Here is a 19404-nt window from a genome sequence, read left to right as displayed (position 1 = left end):
AAAAACAAGAAAAAGTGATTTATACTTCATTGTCTTTTATAATCTACTCCTGGCCTTGCCAAAACAATTTATATAAGAAACATCACCAAAAATTGCAGATGCTAGTTTGACTAATTATTATTGTCATCACAAATATGGGGCACTGGGAGATCTTAGAAACGGGATGCAAAAGAATCTGCAGCAGTGTCTTCCACAAGACATGAGTGATACTGGACATCGGAAACCACAGCAAGCATTCACTGACCACTGGGGAAACTCCTCAATGGGTTTTTTAAAACAATGTAATCATTGTAAAACATCCCCCCACTGCCTGGGCCCCTCATATAGATGGTACTTACTCCATTCTCCAGTACCCGCGTAGCTCCTGCTTCCCGCATGACCGCCGCACAGATCAAAACATCCGGCGAAGGGGGGAAGCCAATAGCAGGCCGACGGGAATAAGCATCGCGGGTGCCGGGGAGCTGGGTAAGTACCATCTACATGAGGCGCCCGGGCATTGGGGGAGATGTTTTACATGTTGGATAACCCCTTTAATTACAAAAAGCAAAGTGCTCTTGATTATTTCTTTGGGTAAGAAAATCTTGACTTCTGTATAGATAGCAGGCAGGATACAGCCAGTGTTGAGAGATGGGCCTTTTTTTATTTTAACTGTTTAGCCTGCCGTGACGATGGCTCTGTCATTAGACTCTCCCTTTTTCATAAAAAGCCATAATTGCAGTAGAAATTAATGAGTCAGTTCAGCACAAATCAAATTCACTACAAATTTCCAAAAGCTTTTGTTTCCAGCGATTCCTTAAGCATTTGGGATCATTCCTGCAGAAACCACTCAAAATGGTCTCTACCATTTCACAGATCAAAAGATAGGGAAAATAAATCATGGATTTGTGATGATTTTCATACACTTCCAGCTGATGAATAGACCTGCCATTACAAATAGTGGGTACTGGCTATTTATCACTGGCCCAAAGAGGTTGTTGTCTGCCTGTCTATCACGTACTACTTCTGAAGCTACTACTACCCATACACAGCTGCACATCTCCTTCCATGTCCTGTTTTCATGTTTCTGTATTTTTTTCCCGTTAACATAAGAAGAAACCTGTTGCTGCTCCCCAAAGTATAATTTAAGACTGCTTTCTTAAAGACGTTGTACGGGTTCAGAGTGAAACCCGGTCATACCCATATTTTCACCCAGGCAGCCCCCCTGAAATGAGCATCAGAGCATTTCATGCTTTGATGCTCTCCCTTGCCCTGCACTGAATCGCCCAGGGCAAAGTCTGGGGATGTACCAGGCTCTCCATAGTGCAAGCTAGACGGATGCTTACGTCCAGCAGTGAGCCTGGTGACGTCACCGGCACTGATGGGCAGGCTTTCGCATTGCCCTAGCCCAGTGATGGCGAACCTATGGCACGGGTGCCAGAGGCGGCACTCAGAGCCCTCTCTGTGGGCACTTGCACCCTGGAAAAGTCTATGCCTTATGCCTCGTGCACACGAACCGTGTGGCCGTGCTGCGGGCCGCAATGCATGAACACCGACCATGGGGCAGCCGCAGTGGATAGCGAACCCATTCACTTTAATGGGTCCACGATCTGCAAAAAGATAGGACATGTTCTATCTTTTTTCGGAACGGAAGTACGGGATGAAACCCAATCGAAGCACAACGTAGGGTTCCGTTCCGTGCTTCCGTTCCGCACCATTCCGCATCTCCGGATTTGCGGACCCATTAAAGTGAATGGGTCCGCATCCGTGATGCAGAATGCACACGGAACGGTGCCCATGTATTGCGGATCCGCAAATGCGGCCGCAATATGGCAACGGGACACCTACAGTCATGTGCAGGAGGCCTTAGACTTTTCATGCCATTCATCAGCTCAGGCGCACTATGAACAGCACAGGCAGCGCACTGAGTGTAAACAGGCTTTTATAGCGAAAAGTACATGGAAGATATACTATACTGGACTGTAGTCTTCAGGGGAAATTCCCATGTTGGCACTTTGTGATAAATATGTGGGTTTTGGGGTGCAGTTTGGGCACTCTGTCTCTAAAAGGTTCGCCATCACTGCCCTAGCCTGTAAAACGGCTAGGGCAGCGCTAAAGCCTGCCCCTCAGAGCTGGTGACGTCACCGAACACACTGCTGGGTAGAAGCCTCCGCCTAGCAGTGTACCAAAGTAAACAAACAAGCCTTTGCCCTGCGAGGTCCAGCGCAGGGCAAGGGAGAGCACTGGAGCATGGTCAAGTCAGAGAGCCTGCCTGGGTGAAAACGGGGATATGTCCAGGTTCGCCTCTGAACCCGGACAACCCCTTTAATTTTAAAATATAAAAACAATGATAGCGCAGTTTTTTTTCCTAAACAGGCCGTTTGTTACCAACGGCCGTTATATGTTTTCCCATAGCCATATATCTCACAGTCAGTATGATATTACTAATGCTGCCTTGGGATGAAAGAGCTTGAAAGGGGTTGGATACAGAGACTGGGAGTGTCATACATGACTTTTCAGGGAATTGGGGCACTTTCTTATCGGCCCTAATTTATTTGGGTTAAATTGAATCGGATGACTGAATTGATAGAATCAGACCACAAACAAATTTGCTTGTCTCTAATTGTAAGAACTGCTGACTGAGAGTTCATAGAAAGTAGAAGAATAGGTCAGAACCCAGCCAACCCTGTGGGACATCATGTAGTGTTAACAATAGGAATTAGGGGTTATTGTCACGACCGCTATCCCAGCAGCAGTCGTGTCGCACCAGACGGAGGGGAAGGGGGACCCTTATCTACGGATGGGAAATGGAATGGCCCTGACTAACCCTAAGCTGGCACCTGTCTGCCCTGATACCCTAGACGGGGTGTGAACCCGTGCGGCGAGCAGGATGCCTAAAACCCTCAGTCACCCTAACAAGCCTAGAGTGGGGAAAGGCCTATGGGAGCACTAGTCACCATCACTCATGTTTAGGAGAACAGCAGGGGAAGACAGCAACAAACAAACTATATCAGAGATAGACTTATCCAGTCACGAGCAGAGAAGGTGATCCCAATCACGACAGTCCACGCCGGACAAGAGCTCCACAGCAACACCATCAAACGATCTCCTTCCAAGGTCAGAGTAGCACTGGAAGTAAGGACTATATCTGGCAATGACTGCAAGTGAAAGTGAAACTAATATAGTAGCTGGGAGTGGCAGACAGGACTCACCTGAGAAGGATGCCTACAAACTCCCAGTCAGGACAAAAAGGTTCACAAGGCAAAACCCAGATGACATACCCTGAACCACGGAGCAAACTCACAAGCTATCGCGAGTAGAAAGGCGCTGCGACCTTCTCCTCCCAGACCTGTCTGGATCAGTCACAGTCGTGACAGTACCCCCCTTTCTACGAGGGGCCCCTGGACCCTCAAGACCAGGCCTCTCCGGATGGGAGCTATCAAAAGCCCGAATGAGTCTGTCCGCTTTTATCTCTGATGCTGGAACCCACATTCTCTCTTCGGAACCATAACCTTTCCGGTGCACCAGGTACTGAAGAGAGCGGCGAACATATCGTGAATCAACAATCTTTTCTACCTGAAACTCAAGACTGCCATCAACAACCACCGGTGGAGGCGGTAGTGGCAATGGTTCAGGAGGTTCTACATATCTCTTAAGCAGAGATCTGTGGAAGACATTATGGATCCTTAGAGTCTGAGGTAGCTCCAGACGAAAAGCCACCGGGTTAATGATCTTAATTACCCTATAAGGACCAATAAATCTCGGACCTAATTTCCACGAGGGAACCTTCAACTTGATATTTCTGGTAGACAACCACACCAAGTCATTCACCCCAAGGTCCGGACCTTCAGAGCGCCTCCTATCAGCCACACGTTTGTATCTACTACCCATTCTCTTCAAACTTTCTTGCACACTCTGCCACACTGAAGAAAGTGAAGACGCAAATCGTTCCTCCTCGGGAATCCCAGACGGCCCCCCCTCACTAAACGTACAAAACTGAGGATGGAAACCATACGCACCAAAAAATGGTGACTTATCGGTGGATTCTTGACGACGATTATTAATGGCAAATTCGGCTAACGGTAAATAAGATGACCATTCCTCCTGATTTTCGGAAACAAAGCATCTCAATTATGTCTCTAGGTTTTGATTGGTACGTTCAGTCTGACCGTTGGACTGTGGATGGAAAGATGAAGAAAACGACAGATGAACCCCTAAACGAGAACAAAAAGCTTTCCAAAATTTAGAAACGAATTGGGTACCACGATCCGAAACAATATCGGAAGGGACCCCGTGAAGCTTCACGATGTGGTCAATAAAAACCTGAGCCAGTGTGTTAGCATTAGGCAATGCGGCAAGAGCAATAAAGTGCACCATTTTACTGAATCTGTCAACAACTACAAGAAGAACAGTTTTCCCCGCTGATACTGGTAGATCCGTAATGAAATCCATTGATAGGTGCGTCCAAGGCCTGTTGGGGATGGCTAGAGGTAAAAGACGCCCTGCCGGACGAGTATGATCTACCTTAGAACGAGCACAGGTAGCACATGCAGACACAAAATTCAACACCTCCTGGCGCCACTTAGGCCACCAGAACCGACGAGACACTAATTCAGAGGTTGCCCTACTACCTGGGTGTCCTGCCAGTGTGGAGTTATGGTGTTCTTTTAGTATCTCCAGGCGTAAATTTTCTGGCACACACAGTTTACCCGAGGGGCAGGAGGCCGGGGCATCCCCCTGAGCTTCCAACACCCTCCCCTCTAAACCTGAGTGTAATGCAGAGACCACCACCCCCTTTTGCAAAATGGGCTCTGGTACCTCAACATCACCCCCTCCAGGAAAACTTCGAGACAATGCATCCGCCTTAGTATTTTTCGCCCCCGGGCGATAGGTTATTACAAAATTAAACCTAGTAAAAAATAACGACCACCGAGCCTGTCTAGGGGTGAGACGTTTAGCAGACTCCAGATATAATAAGTTTTTGTGATCAGTAATCACCGTGACGGGATGAACCGCCCCCTCCAAAAAATGACGCCACTCCTCAAAAGCCAACTTAATAGCCAAAAGTTCCCAGTTGCCAATATCATAGTTCCTTTCTGCAGTAGATAATTTCTTCGAAAAGAAAGCACAAGGACGCCATTCACCAGGGGACGGGCCCTGAGATAGTACCGCTCCCACCCCCACCTCTGATGCGTCGACCTCTACAATAAAAGGAAGCGAGACATCTGGCTGTACGAGAATAGGGGCCAAGGTGAATCTCTCCTTCAGAGATGCAAAGGCAGTTTTGGCTGCATGTGACCATTTGGAAAAATCGGATCCCTTTCGGGTCATGTCCGTCAGTGGTTTGACCACCAAGGAATAGTTCTTTATAAATTTTCTATAAAAATTGGCAAACCCCAGGAAGCGTTGCAACGCCTTCAGGTTCTCAGGCAGATCCCAGTCTATAATCGCCCGGACTTTCTCTGGATCCATGCGGAAACCTGAATCTGACAACACATACCCCAGAAATGGCAGTTCTTTTACGACGAACACACATTTTTCTAACTTAGCAAACAATTTGTTGGCCCTTAATATCTGCAGCACTTGTCTCACATGGATCTTATGTGTATCCAGATCCGGGGAATAGACCAGGATGTCATCAAGATATATCACAACAAATCTCCCGATAAGGTGACTAAAAATATCGTTGACAAAATGTTGGAATACCGCAGGCGCATTAGTAAGACCAAATGGCATGACCAGATTTTCATAATGCCCTTCCGGAGTATTAAAAGCCGTCTTCCACTCAGCCCCCTCTTTGATGCGAACCAGGTTATAGGCTCCTCTGAGATCCATTTTGGAGAACCATTTAGCACCAGCAACCTGATTAAAGAGGTCGGGAATGAGAGGAAGAGGATAGGGATCTCGGATAGTTATCCGGTTTAATTCCCGGAAATCCAGGCAAGGACGTAGGCCCCCATCTTTCTTTTTAACGAAAAAGAACCCTGCAGCCACAGGTGAAGAAGAGGGTCTGATGTGTCCCTTAGCCAAACTCTCCGAAATATAATCTTTCATAGCCTTCCTCTCCGGGCCGGAAAGATTGTATAACCGGGTTTTAGGTAGTTTTGCCCCAGGTAGTAGATTAATCGGGCAATCATATGGACGATGAGGTGGTAACCCCTGACAACCCTTCTCAGAGAACACATCCATAAAATCTGACAGAAAGGCAGGTAAGGATGTTACAGAGAGTGTAGAGCACCTACTACTCAAGCAGTTGTCCTTACAATGTTCACTCCACTCCACAATCTCCCCGGCCTGCCAATCCACCACTGGATTGTGAGTCACCAGCCAGGGAAGCCCCAATACCATAGGAGCCGGAAGACCGTCCAGGACATAACACGAGATATGCTCTTTATGGAGGTCCCCTACCTGCAGATGGATATTATGAATGATCTGAGTTAACTCTTTCTGAGTAAGAGGGGAGGAGTCGATGGCAAAAACAGGAATAGTTCTGCGTATCGGTTCTGGAGTAAAACCCAGAGCCTGAGCAAACCGTGAATCCACCAAGTTGACCCCCGCCCCACTGTCCAAAAAGACGGAACAGATCTCAGTCTTATTGCCCGCCTCAACGGTAGCGGACAACAAAAACTGAGACATGCGTATGAAGGAAACGAATACGCCCAGACTGTTATCCTCCGCACAATCTGGGGACTCTAGTTTTCCGGCGGCTCCTTTGTTTGTGGTCTCTTGGGTTCTGAGGGACAAACCTTTACAAAATGACCCCTCCCCCCACAACGAAAACAAACCTCTGACCTACAGCGGAACTTAGGAGGATTCACCCGTCTAGTGGCGCCCCCTATTTGCATTGGTTCGACTGGATCATAACAAACCGATCCCTGCTCTATAGAGGCCTCCGTAAAATTTAATAGTCTCTCCCTGAGTCGTCTGTCGATTCTTATGGACAGAGACATAGCAGCCTCCAGAGACCCAGGGACCTCGTATACCGCCAGCGCGTCTTTTAATTTTTCAGACAACCCCTGGCAGAACTGACTCCTAAGGGCCGAGTCGTTCCATAACGTATCAGTAGCCCACCTACGGAATTCGGAACAATATAGTTCAGCAGACCGGTTCTCTTGCCGAAGTCTACGTAGCTTAGACTCAGCCAGTGAGACCCTGTCCGGGTCATCATATACGAGACCCAGGGCTTCAAAAAACTCCTCCACTGATCGTAAGGCCAGAGAGTCTGATGGTAGGGAGAAAGCCCAAGCCTGCGGATCTCCTTGCAGGAGAGAAATTACAATGCCCACCCGTTGTTCCTCACCGCCAGAGGATCTAGGGCGTAACCTGAAGAACAATTTGCAAGCTTCTCTGAAGGTTACAAATTGGTCTCTCCCTCCTGAGAACCTATCAGGTAAAGCCACTTTTGGCTCAGGAGTACCTTGGTTTCCCGTAGCAACGGTGGAACCCAAGGATTGCTGCTGCAGCACTGTTGCTTTTAATCCTGCCACTTCAAGGGATAACCCCTGTAATTGTTTCGCCAAAACCGAAACCGGATCCATAGTGGAACAGAAAAAAAATACAAAGCAAAACAGCAAGCAACAAAGAGAAGAAAAAAAAAAGAAATGTCACTTTTTTTTTTTTTTTTTTTTTAAAAGGCCAGACATACTGTCACGACCGCTATCCCAGCAGCAGTCGTGTCGCACCAGACGGAGGGGAAGGGGGACCCTTATCTACGGATGGGAAATGGAATGGCCACCCCTGACTAACCCTAAGCTGGCACCTGTCTGCCCCGATACCCTAGACGGGGTGTGAACCCGTGCGGCGAGCTGGATGCCTAAACCCTCAGTCGCCCTAACAAGACTGGACTGGGGAAAGGCCGATGGGAGTGCTAGTCACCATCACTCATGTCTAGGAAAACAACAGGGGAAGACAGCAGCAAACAAACAACAGCAGAGATAGACTTATCCCGTCACGAGCATAGAAGGCGATCCCAAACACGACAGTCCACGCCGGACAAGAGCTCCACAGCAACACCATCAAACGATCTCCTTCCAAGGTCAGAGTAGCACTGGAAGTAAGGACTATATCTGGCAATGACTGCAAGTGAAAGTGAAACTAATATAGTAGCTGGGAGTGGCAGACAGGACTCACCTGAGAAGGATGCCTACAAACTCCCAGTCAGGACAAAAAGGTTCACAAGGCAAAACCCAGATGACATACCCTGAACCACGGAGCAAACTCACAAGCTATCGCGAGTAGCAAGTCGCTGCGACCTTCTCCTCCCAGACCTGTCTCGATCAGTCACAGTCGTGACAGTTATATTAGAAAATAACTACCGGTATTCACAGTGGGGCACATTTATTAATTCTGTCTAAGTGTTAGACAGCGTAACCTTACCCCAGCCAATCACAGGTTTATCACTGTGGTGCAAGTTACTTTCTAGATATGGGTTGATGATCCAGGGAGTTATTCTGATTTGGAGTTGGAAAGGAATTGATTCTACTAAGATAAAAAATAATATCTTTTTTCAGCCCAACAAATGGACATATTTTTCACCCTATAAGACGCACTTTTTTATCCCCAAAGTGGGGGCAAAATGTCAGGGCATCTTATAGGGTGAATAATAATCATCACTTTTATTATGGAAGCACTCATTAGTACAGGATTGCTGGGAAGCAGTGAATGCAACGCTCCCCGGGTTCTGTACTCAACTGTACTCTCCTGGTGTTCCTCGGTTGTTCGCCGTGCTGTGACTGCGGACAGCGTGAGGATGTCGCGCTGTGACCTCAGGCTGTGCGGCATCAGGGCACAGCACAGCAGAAAAATCATGGATGTCAGGAGCATTGGCAGCGTCCAGAGCAGGAGTGGTAAGCTGTTTTTTTTTTGTCTGCACTGTGGACTTATATGAGGTCTGAATGGGGGGGGAAGGGGGTTCTTATGCACATTGGGACTCTGATATGAGGTCTGAATGGGTGGCATATTCACATTAGGGCTCTGATCTGAGGTCTGATAAAAATATATATTTTCTCATTTTCCTCCTCTAAAACCTAGGTGCGTCTTATAGCGCAAAAAATACAACTTACGTAACTTACTATGTTTTACTATGTTACAGTATAAAGTTATCACATTTTCATCAATCTTCAACTTGTATTTCAGCTGAAAAAACTGACAGAACACAGCGCTTACAAAATTAACATCTAATTATTTGATCCAGGGAATATGTAGAATCTGCTTTATTAATTTTTACTACTCACCTGGGCAGTTATCTGTAGGAATGTCCTCTATACTCTGCTCATCACCCTTCACATCTGTCTCAGTAACATATATAATGTTCAGATCTTCACCCGGATTCACAAGCTGTGAAAGAAATATTGTAAAAGCCATCTGATGGTTGGAGAATTCGTGTGGAAGTTTTTTTTTATAACCAGAGAAGATGAGAAATTAGAATGACAGCCAAAAATGACTAGATCAAAGGGAACATTTCATGAGACCTTATCTCCATCTACCTGATCATCCTGTGGGACATTGTGATGTCCTTCTGAACCATCCTGTGGAAGAAGAGGACTGGGACATCTCTCCGGTGTTTTTCTCTCTTCCTTAACTGTAGGAAAAACATCCAGTGACTGAATTCATTCCTTACACACAGATAATGAGAGGACGTGTGTATTTAGTCATGTCTATTACCTGGTGATGTAAGGGGCCGGTGATCCTCCATCATGATGTCCTTGTACAGATCTTTGTGTCCTTCTAAATACTCCCACTCCTCCATGGAGAAATAGATGGTGACATCCTGACACCTTATAGGAACCTGACGACACAATGGTACAGTCATCACCCAGATCCCTTCATAGCGTTCCTGTATAATGTCCCAGCATTCCCAGCAGTGTCACCTCTCCAGTCAGCAGCTCAATCATCTTGTTGGTGAGTTCTAGGATCTTCTCTCTACTGATTTCCTCATGTATCAGGGGATCAGGTAGAGGCCTCGTGATTGGGCTCAGGGTTCTTCCCCGTCCTTCAGAAACAGGGGCCTGACAGCGCTCACTAGAGGTCTTCTTCACTACTGTGTAGTCCTGGTTATGGAGAGACACAGTAATAAATATCACTCCATACATCTCCAGAGTCCCTCACCTCTCCAGTCATGTCCATCTGTTAGTAACATAGATAAGATGATGTAATGTGACATCATCAGAATCTCTCACCTCTCCAGTAAGCCGGAAGAGGATCTCTAGGGTGAGATTTATTATACTCTCCGCCATCTTGTTCCTGTCATTATCCATCGTTGAGGGGGCAAACAGGAAAAGGATCTTATGTACTCTAGAAGATATCCACTCAGCGGATCCTATACTGTAGGAACCTTAAAGGGAAGAAGATGAGACAATTATAGATTATCAAATTTCTTGAAATTTGCTTTAGGTCTGATTCTAACAAACTAGTCAGAAGATTAAATTTGGGTATCTATAAATTGTACCTGAATTGAAAGCACTCATATTTCCCTGCAAAATTTCTAGGGTCTCCTAGGACTGTACACAACCCCTTTCAATAGTCATGTTAGAGTGACAGCGATATATATGGAGATGGGTAAGTGCATGGTTGATGGTATCAACAAGAAGTCTGTTTAAAAACACACTGCACTTTTGGATTTGTTATGGTTTTGAAAATTAAATTTAAAGTTATTGGCTGATGCCTGCCCATGTTTATACACACACACACACACACACACACACACACACACGGTAGTATTGGAAAAAGCAACGGCTTGTTCTGAAGAAGCTGTTCAAAAACTATGCCTTATGGGGGGGGGGGAAGCTGTCTGCCCATGTTTATATATATATATACACACACAGTAGTATTGAAAAAAGCATTGGTTTGTTCTGAACAAGCAGTCCAAAAGTTAACAACTTTTGGGAGCAGCAGTACAGTATGGAACCTGAAGTACAATTCTGGAGATGTGCAGCAGTGTAGAGGTAGTAGTAGTGGCACTAATAGCAGGAACAGTAACAGCATAACAGTCTGCAACCTGAAAAAGGCAGGATTTGGGCAGCTCTGTAAAGTTAGTAGTAGTGCCAGCAGCAGCAGTACAATATGGAACCTGGCAGAAAGGAGATCTGTGGCTGTGTAGTGGTATAAGAAGCAGCAAGGTATGGAACCTGACAAACAAGGCGATAGTGCTCACCACGAGCTTCCATAATTGAACCCGACCGTCGTCGGATCCCAAACTGAACCTTGATTTGTTGTAAAGATTTTATATTTTCAGTCTGTAGCAGTCCTGGATTCTTATTCATGACAGAACTGCAAACAAGGGTGATGGTGGCTGACTGTCAATGGCATGACAAGTAATGGGTGCTGTGACACCAAATTACCTTCTGCTAAGGACCTGGAAATGATCCAGCCAGAGACAGGCAGGTGTAGTGAAGGTGGCACCTGTGACTGGATGGTGGATAACTAAACTGTAGGAGCTGCTCATGTTTGTTGGCAGATCAAACGATCCTCTCTACTGGTGGTCTGCCTGGGCTGTCCAGAGCCCTTACATAACTGCTGCTTCTAAACCTCCAGTTAGCTATGTTAAAACGGCCTAGATGGTGGGCAATTCGGTAAAACAACCACCCTGCTTCACTCAGTCCAATGATGCAGTCTCTCTCAAAGTCTGTCAATGTCACGAGGGTATCAAGAGCCACGTCTGACTCCGTTATACCCGGGGTCAGGAAGTCGCAGCGGGTGGCTGCGCGCTCTATATCTAAAGATCACGTTGTTTCTTAGTGATTGTTTTCTGTGTTTGCCTTGCTATCCTTTTTGTCTCTCTCAGGGATCCGTAGCTTCTCCTCCTCAGCTGTTTCTTGTCTGCCACTCCCTACCTCCTTATATTCTCCCCTCACACTTCTCTAGTTGCCAGTTATAGAGCTTCCTGCCTGGACATCTATACTGACCCACTGGAGTGGTTAATCCTGGTTGTCGTTCCTGAGTGCTACCCTCCGGATCCCTGTTGGGCTTATTGTTGTCTCCTGTTGTTGCCCACCTGGGAATATATGTTGAGTCTGTGTTGTCTGTCCTCCCCTTGGTGTTTTCCCTTAGAGTTAGTGGTGCGGACTAGTGTTCCCATCGCCCTGTTCACTACCTAGGGCTCAGCTCAGGGAAAGCCACGGCTTTAGGCACGTGATCGGCGTACGGGTGAGGAACCCGTCTAGGGACGTCAGGGCAGCCAGGTGCCAGCCGCCAGGTGAGTCAGGGGTCACCATCTTCCCTCTCACTTGGGCAGGGCCTTCCTCGTTCCCTCCCTCTGTGTCACGTATGTGATAGCCACGCCGACCGTGATATTATAGCTGGCCCTTACTTTTTGAGAAAAAAATAACAAAAAAAAAATTTATATAATTTTTTGTTTGTTGTTTTTTTTTTTTTCCTCTCTCTACTTAGAATCCAATATGGATCCTATTGATGCCTTGGCAGAACAGCTTCAAAGTCTGTCTTTGGAGGTGGCAGGATTGAAGGCGTCTGTTCTCCAACAACAGCAGCAAATGCAGCAGACCGCACCCCCAGCGGTTGCTATGGGTAACCAGGTTGTCACTGAACCCAAGGTTGCTCTTCCCGACAGATTTTCTGGGGGAAGGGACAAATTTGCGACGTTCCGTGAGGCCTGCAAATTATATTTTAAGTTGCGCCCTTACTCCTCAGGTCATGAAGAACAGCGGGTAGGGATTGTCATTTCCCTGCTTCTGGGGGATCCGCAATCCTGGGCGTTCTCGTTACCCCCTGGTTCTCAGGCTCTTCGGTCAGTGGAGGGATTTTTTGGGGCTTTGGGTCTCATATATGATGACCCTGACCGAGTCGCCCTGGCTGAGTCGAAGTTACGGAGACTCCTACAGGGAGATCGGTCAGCAGAGGAATATTGCTCAGAGTTCCGTAGGTGGGCTACGGATACTCAGTGGAACGACCCGGCTCTCAGGAGTCAGTTCTGCTCTGGGTTATCTGAAAGGGTTAAGGATGCACTGGCGCTGTATGAGACCCCCCTTTCCCTTGATGCTGTTATGTCCCTCTCTATCAGAATAGATAGACGTCTTAGGGAGAGATCGAAAATTCCGGAGCAATTGGTTACCTCTCCCAAGCAACAGTCAGCCTGTACTGACTTAGATGAGCCTATACATCTAGGCAGAACTTCTCGTCAGGTCCGTCCTCCCGAGGTTCGCCGTAGGGGGGGGGCTTGTTTTTTCTGTGGGGGGAGGGGTCATTTCATTAATGTCTGTCCCTCCTTTCTCAAAAACAAAAGACCGTCGGAAAACTACTAACCCCGGGCTGTGCGGAGGATGTCAGCCGGGGGGTATACGTTTGCTCCATACGAACATCTCAATTTGTGTTACCAGCGGTCATTGTTTTTGGTGTTAAGACGGAGTCTATTTCTGTTTTTCTAGACAGTGGAGCAGGGGTAAACTTGATTGATGCCCATTTTGCCCGCACTATGGGTTTGTCTCTCTGTACGCTGCAGAGACCTATTCCCGTATTCGCTATAGATTCTGCTCCTCTGTCTCAGAGAAACCTCACCCACATTGTTCGTAATTTACACCTTCGGGTAGGGGACCACCATAATGAGTGTCTTTCATGTTACGTTCTGGAGGGCCTTCCCTCTCCGGTGGTATTGGGTCTTCCCTGGTTGGTAGCGCACAATCCAGTGGTGGATTGGCAGGCCAGGGAGATATTGGAGTGGAGTGAGCATTGCAGAGAGAATTGCTTAAATAACAATTGCTTAATCGCCTCCATAGCTTCCCTACCTACATTTATTTCGGACTTTGAGGACGTTTTTTCTGAAAAGGGTTGTCAGAAACTACCACCTCATCGTCCTTATGATTGCCCGGTTAACCTGATTCCTGGGGCAAAATTACCCAAGTCCAGGTTGTATAATCTTTCGGGTCCCGAGAGACAAGCCATGAAAGATTATATCTCCGAGAGTCTGGCTAAGGGACACATCAGACCCTCTTCTTCACCCGTGGCTGCGGGGTTTTTCTTTGTTAAAAAGAAAGATGGGGGCCTGCGTCCTTGCTTAGATTTCCGTGAGTTAAACCAGATAACCATCCGTGACCCATACCCTCTTCCTCTCATTCCTGACCTTTTTAATCAGATTGCGGGTGCTAAGTGGTTCTCCAAACTTGATCTTAGGGGGGCCTACAATCTGATTCGTATCAGGGAAGGGGATGAGTGGAAGACAGCTTTTAACACCCCTGAGGGGCATTATGAAAATCTAGTTATGCCTTTCGGTCTGACCAATGCCCCTGCTGTCTTCCAACATTTCGTTAATGATATTTTTAGTCATCTCATCGGCAGGTTTGTAGTCATATACCTAGATGATATCTTAATTTATTCGGCTGATCTGAAAACACATGAGGTGCATGTCAGGCAAGTACTGCAGGTCCTACGGACGAATAAATTATATGCGAAAATTGAAAAATGTGTCTTCGCTGTTCAGGAATTACAGTTCCTGGGATATCTATTATCTGCTTCAGGTTTCCGCATGGATCCTGGGAAGGTCCAGGCAATTTTAGATTGGGATCTTCCTGAGAACCTTAAAGCCCTACAACGGTTTTTGGGTTTCGCTAATTTCTATGGAAAGTTCATTAAAAATTATTCAGTGATCGTTAAACCCCTTACCGACATGACTAGGAAGGGGACGGATTTTTCCAAATGGTCTGACGCCGCTAAAGATGCATTTTCCTCTTTAAAGGAGAGGTTTACCTTGGCACCCGTTCTAATTCAACCTGATGTCTCCCAGTCTTTTATTGTCGAGGTAGATGCGTCAGAGGTGGGAGTGGGAGCTGTATTGTCTCAGGGTCCGTCTCCTGGCAAATGGCGTCCTTGCGCTTTCTTTTCCAAAAAATTATCTTCTGCGGAGAAGAATTATGATATTGGAAATAGGGAACTGTTGGCGATTAAACTGGCGCTTGAAGAGTGGCGTCACTTCTTAGAGGGAGCAATCCACCCAGTCACGGTGATTACGGATCACAAGAACCTTCTGTACCTAGAATCGGCTAAGCGTCTCACCCCTAGACAAGCTAGGTGGTCGCTATTCTTTACCAGATTTAACTTTGTAATCACCTATCGTCCTGGGGCAAAAAATACCAAGGCAGACGCATTATCTCGTAGTTTCCCTGGAGGGGGTAATGTTTGTGATCCGGTACCTATTTTACAAAGAGGAGTGGTTGTCTCTGCTGTACACTCTGTTCTAGAGGGAAAGGTGTTAGAGGCTCAGGGGGACGCCCCGGCCTCTTGCCCCTCAGAGAAATTGTTTGTACCGTTAAACCTGCGTCTTGAATTATTAAAAAAACATCATAATTCGGCACTTGCTGGACACCCGGGTAGTAAAGCAACCTTGGAGCTTTTATCTCGTCGTTTTTGGTGGCCAAGGTTGCGTCAGGATGTAATCGATTTCGTGTCTACTTGTTCTACTTGTGCACGCGCGAAAGTCTCTCATACACGTCCAGCAGGGTCTTTATTGCCACTTTTCATCCCCAATAGGCCATGGACACATCTGTCAATGGATTTCATCACTGACTTACCGTTGTCGGCGGGTAAAACAGTTATCTTGGTAGTAGTAGACAGGTTTAGCAAAATGGTACAATTTATTGCGCTACCCGCACTTCCTAATGCTAAAACTCTCGCTCAGGTGTTTATCAGTGAAATCGTGAAGCTTCACGGGGTCCCTTCCGATGTGGTTTCGGATCGGGGAACCCAGTTTATTTCTAAGTTTTGGAAAGCTTTTTGTTCCCGTTTGGGGGTTCACTTGTCCTTTTCCTCAGCTTTCCATCCTCAGTCGAATGGACAGACTGAGCGTACCAACCAAAACCTAGAAACATATTTAAGGTGTTTTGTGTCTGAAAACCAAGAGTTGTGGTCATCATATTTACCGTTAGCTGAGTTTGCCATAAATAATCATTATCAGGAGTCCACTGGCAAGTCACCATTCCTTGGTGCATACGGTTTTCATCCCCAATTTTGTACTTTCAAAGAGGGGGGGTCTTCTGGGGTTCCCGAAGAGGAAAGGTTTTCTTAATCTCTTTCATCGGTATGGCAGAAGGTGCAAGTTAACTTGAAAAAGATGAGTGGTAAATATAAATGCATGGCCGATAAGAAACGGTCGCCAGGTCCGGACCTAGGAGTGAATGACTATGTGTGGTTGTCTACTAGGAATATTAAGTTGAAGGTTCCTTCTTGGAAACTGGGTCCTAGGTTCATTGGTCCCTATAAAATAGTAGCCGTCATTAACCCTGTGGCTTTTCGCCTGGAGCTACCTCAGACTTTTAAGATCCATAACGTCTTCCATAAATCGTTACTCAAGAAGTATGTTCCACCTCTAGAACCATCGCCGCTGCCACCTCCTCCTGTCATTGTGGCTGGTAATCTGGAGTTTCAAATAGCCAGAATTGTTGATTCTCGTCGGGTCCGCCGCTCTCTTCAGTATCTGGTGCATTGGAGGGGTTACGGTCCCGAGGAAAGAATGTGGGTTCCAGCGTCAGAGGTAAACGCCAACAGGTTAATTCAGACTTTCCATGCCTCTCATCCGGAGAGACCTGGTCCTGAGTGTCCGGAGGCCCCTCGTGAAAGGGTATCAAGAGCCACGTCTGACTCAGTTATACCCGGGGTCAGGAAGTCGCAGCGGGTGGCTGCGCGCTCTATATCTAAAGATCACGTTGTTTCTTAGTGATTGTTTTCTGTGTTTGCCTTGCTATCCTTTTTGTCTCTCTCAGGGATCCGTAGCTTCTCCTCCTCAGCTGTTTCTTGTCTGCCACTCCCTACCTCCTTATATTCTCCCCTCACACTTCTCTAGTTGCCAGTTATAGAGCTTCCTGCCTGGACATCTATACTGACCCACTGGAGTGGTTAATCCTGGTTGTCGTTCCTGAGTGCTACCCTCCGGATCCCTGTTGGGCTTATTGTTGTCTCCTGTTGTTGCCCACCTGGGAATATATGTTGAGTCTGTGTTGTCTGTCCTCCCCTTGGTGTTTTCCCTTAGAGTTAGTGGTGCGGACTAGTGTTCCCATCGCCCTGTTCACTACCTAGGGCTCAGCTCAGGGAAAGCCAGGGCTTTAGGCACGTGATCGGCGTACGGGTGAGGAACCCGTCTAGGGACATCAGGGCAGCCAGGTGCCAGCCGCCAGGTGAGTCAGGGGTCACCATCTTCCCTCTCACTTGGGCAGGGCCTTCCTCGTTCCCTCCCTCTGTGTCACGTATGTGATAGCCACGCCGACCGTGATAGTCAACCAAGCAAAATACAAAGTGGTTACTACTCACCTGGGCTGTTATCTGTAGGAATGTCCTCTATACCCTGCTCATCACCCCTTGCATATGTCTCTGTAACATATATAATGTTTAGATCTTCACCCGGATTCACAAGCTGTGAAACAAATATTGTAGAAGTCATCATACGGTTGGAGAAGTCGTGTGGAAGATTTTATGTCACCAGAAATGATCAGTAATTAGAAAGACAACCAAAAATGACTGTTATCTGACCCAAATATCTGTAGGTCTCCTGTATAAATCCAAGCTGTTGGTTCATTATTCCAACTAGCAGTCTCCATAATGAGAAAATAGTGAGAAGATCCAGATGACATGTGATATGGTCAGCTGTAATCCTGCCATCTCCACCTTTCTCATTATACAAGGATAAAACATATAATACTGGTGGATAAAACAAGACCAAACACAAGATCTTCACAGCCTTCTACAGATCATAGGGTAGGGGACATTTCATGAGACCTTATCTCCATCTACCTGATCATCCTGTAGGACATTGTGATGTTCTTCTGAACCATCCTGTGGAAGAAGAGGACTGGGACATCTCTTCGGTGTTCTTCTCTCTTCCTTAACTGTAGGAAACACATTCAGTGACTGAATTCATTCCTTACATACAGATAATGAAAGGACATGTGTATTTAGTCATGTCTATTACCTGGTGATGTGAGGGGCCGGTAATCCTCCATCATGATGTCCTTGTACAGATCCTTGTGTCCTTCTAAATACTCCCACTCCTCCATGGAGAAATAGACTGTGACATCCTGACACCTTATAGGAACCTGACGACACAATGATACAGTCATCACCCAGATCCCTTCATAGCGTTCCTGTATAATGTCCCAGCATTCCCAGCAGTGTCACCTCTCCAGTCAGCAGCTCAATCATCTTGTTGGTGAGTTCTAGGATCTTCTCTCTATTGATTTCCTCATGTATCAGGGGGTGAGATGGAGGCCCTGTGATTGGGCTCAGGGTTCTTCCCCATCTTTCAGGAACACGGTCCTGACAGCGCTCACTAGAGGTCTTCTTCACTACTGTGTAGTCCTGGTTATGGAGAGACACAATAATAAATATCACTCCATACATCTCCAGAGTCCCTCACCTCTCCAGTCATGTCCATCTGTTAGTAACATAGATAAGATGATGTAATGTGACATCATCAGAATCTCTCACCTCTCCAGTAAGCCGGAAGAGGATCTCTAGGGTGAGATTTATTATACTCTCCGCCATCTTGTCCCTGTTCATCCTTGACGGGTCAATCAGGAGAAGGATCTTATATAGAACATCATCACTGAGCGGATCCTATATTGTAGGAACCTGTACGGAGAGAAGATGAGAAGATGTAAAATCCTACAACAATCCCATGTAAAGTACAATTACTGGAGATAATAAGAGGAGACATCGGAGGAGATAATAAATTGATGAATAAAGTAGATGTTGTGTTCTCTTGTTTTCTATGGATTGGAAGATGAGGTGAACAGCTTGTTAAGGCAGCATGTTTAACCTTAGAGTGATCAAATAACCTCTTGGTACTGTGCAGGAGTAATGGGGAGATGTATCAGACCGCCTGCATCAGAGCTGTGATGGCAAAAAAAATATAGCAAACTTTAATCACAGTAAATAAATAGTGTTTCAGAACTGCAGTAACTTGGAGTGGGAGATACCCACAATCACTACTGTACTCACCACTCTTATAACTCCCACCCCCGGCAGCACCACAAGGCAGAGTGCAATGCCGGCACTGTGTCAGCACTGGATCGTACCTGGGCTTACTCTGGTGTTTACTAGAGCAGCAGTGTGTCCGGCAGACATTGTGCCAATATATTATCGCATACCTATCCTGTTGTGAAGTGTAAACATTTGGCCACACAGGCGAGATTACGGGGCCAGGAGAGAGCAGTTCTCAGAAGTCTGGCCATGCCAGTCACCAAGGGATAGGAGGGGTTTAGTGATCAGAGAGAGGGGACAACATGGCGCCGTAGGGAATGGCCTGCCTTCATTGCTCCGAACTCATCTGTACATGTTAACCCATTTCCAACATCACCGTACATGTATGACGGAAGTCGGGTCTTTAAAGGTGGCACCCACTCAGCAGACATCTGGTGGCAGAGGCTGAGATTTTCCAATGATGCCGATCACAGACAATAAACCCTTCAGACAAAGTCATCGATGTGCTCCGGG

At 46.7% G+C, this 19404-nt stretch overlaps 2 protein-coding genes and 1 pseudogene across 7 annotated transcripts in view; 2 read left to right on the top strand and 1 right to left on the bottom strand.

Moving 5' to 3' along the window:
* LOC121004457 (oocyte zinc finger protein XlCOF6-like) overlaps positions 1-19404 on the top strand; it is a 1031731-nt gene that overhangs the window by 456297 nt on the left and 556030 nt on the right. The gene's annotated exons all lie outside the window — the stretch shown is intronic.
* The window catches only part of LOC121004526 (gastrula zinc finger protein XlCGF66.1-like), an 818554-nt gene that overhangs the window by 529201 nt on the left and 269949 nt on the right, over positions 1-19404 (top strand). The window lies entirely within an intron of this gene.
* The window catches only part of LOC121004278, a 126377-nt pseudogene that overhangs the window by 2688 nt on the left and 104285 nt on the right, over positions 1-19404 (bottom strand).

This window comes from Bufo bufo, chromosome 6 (genome assembly GCF_905171765.1).
Source record: "Bufo bufo chromosome 6, aBufBuf1.1, whole genome shotgun sequence".
NCBI lineage: Eukaryota > Metazoa > Chordata > Amphibia > Anura > Bufonidae > Bufo > Bufo bufo.
This window is presented reverse-complemented; position numbering and strand designations above follow the sequence as displayed.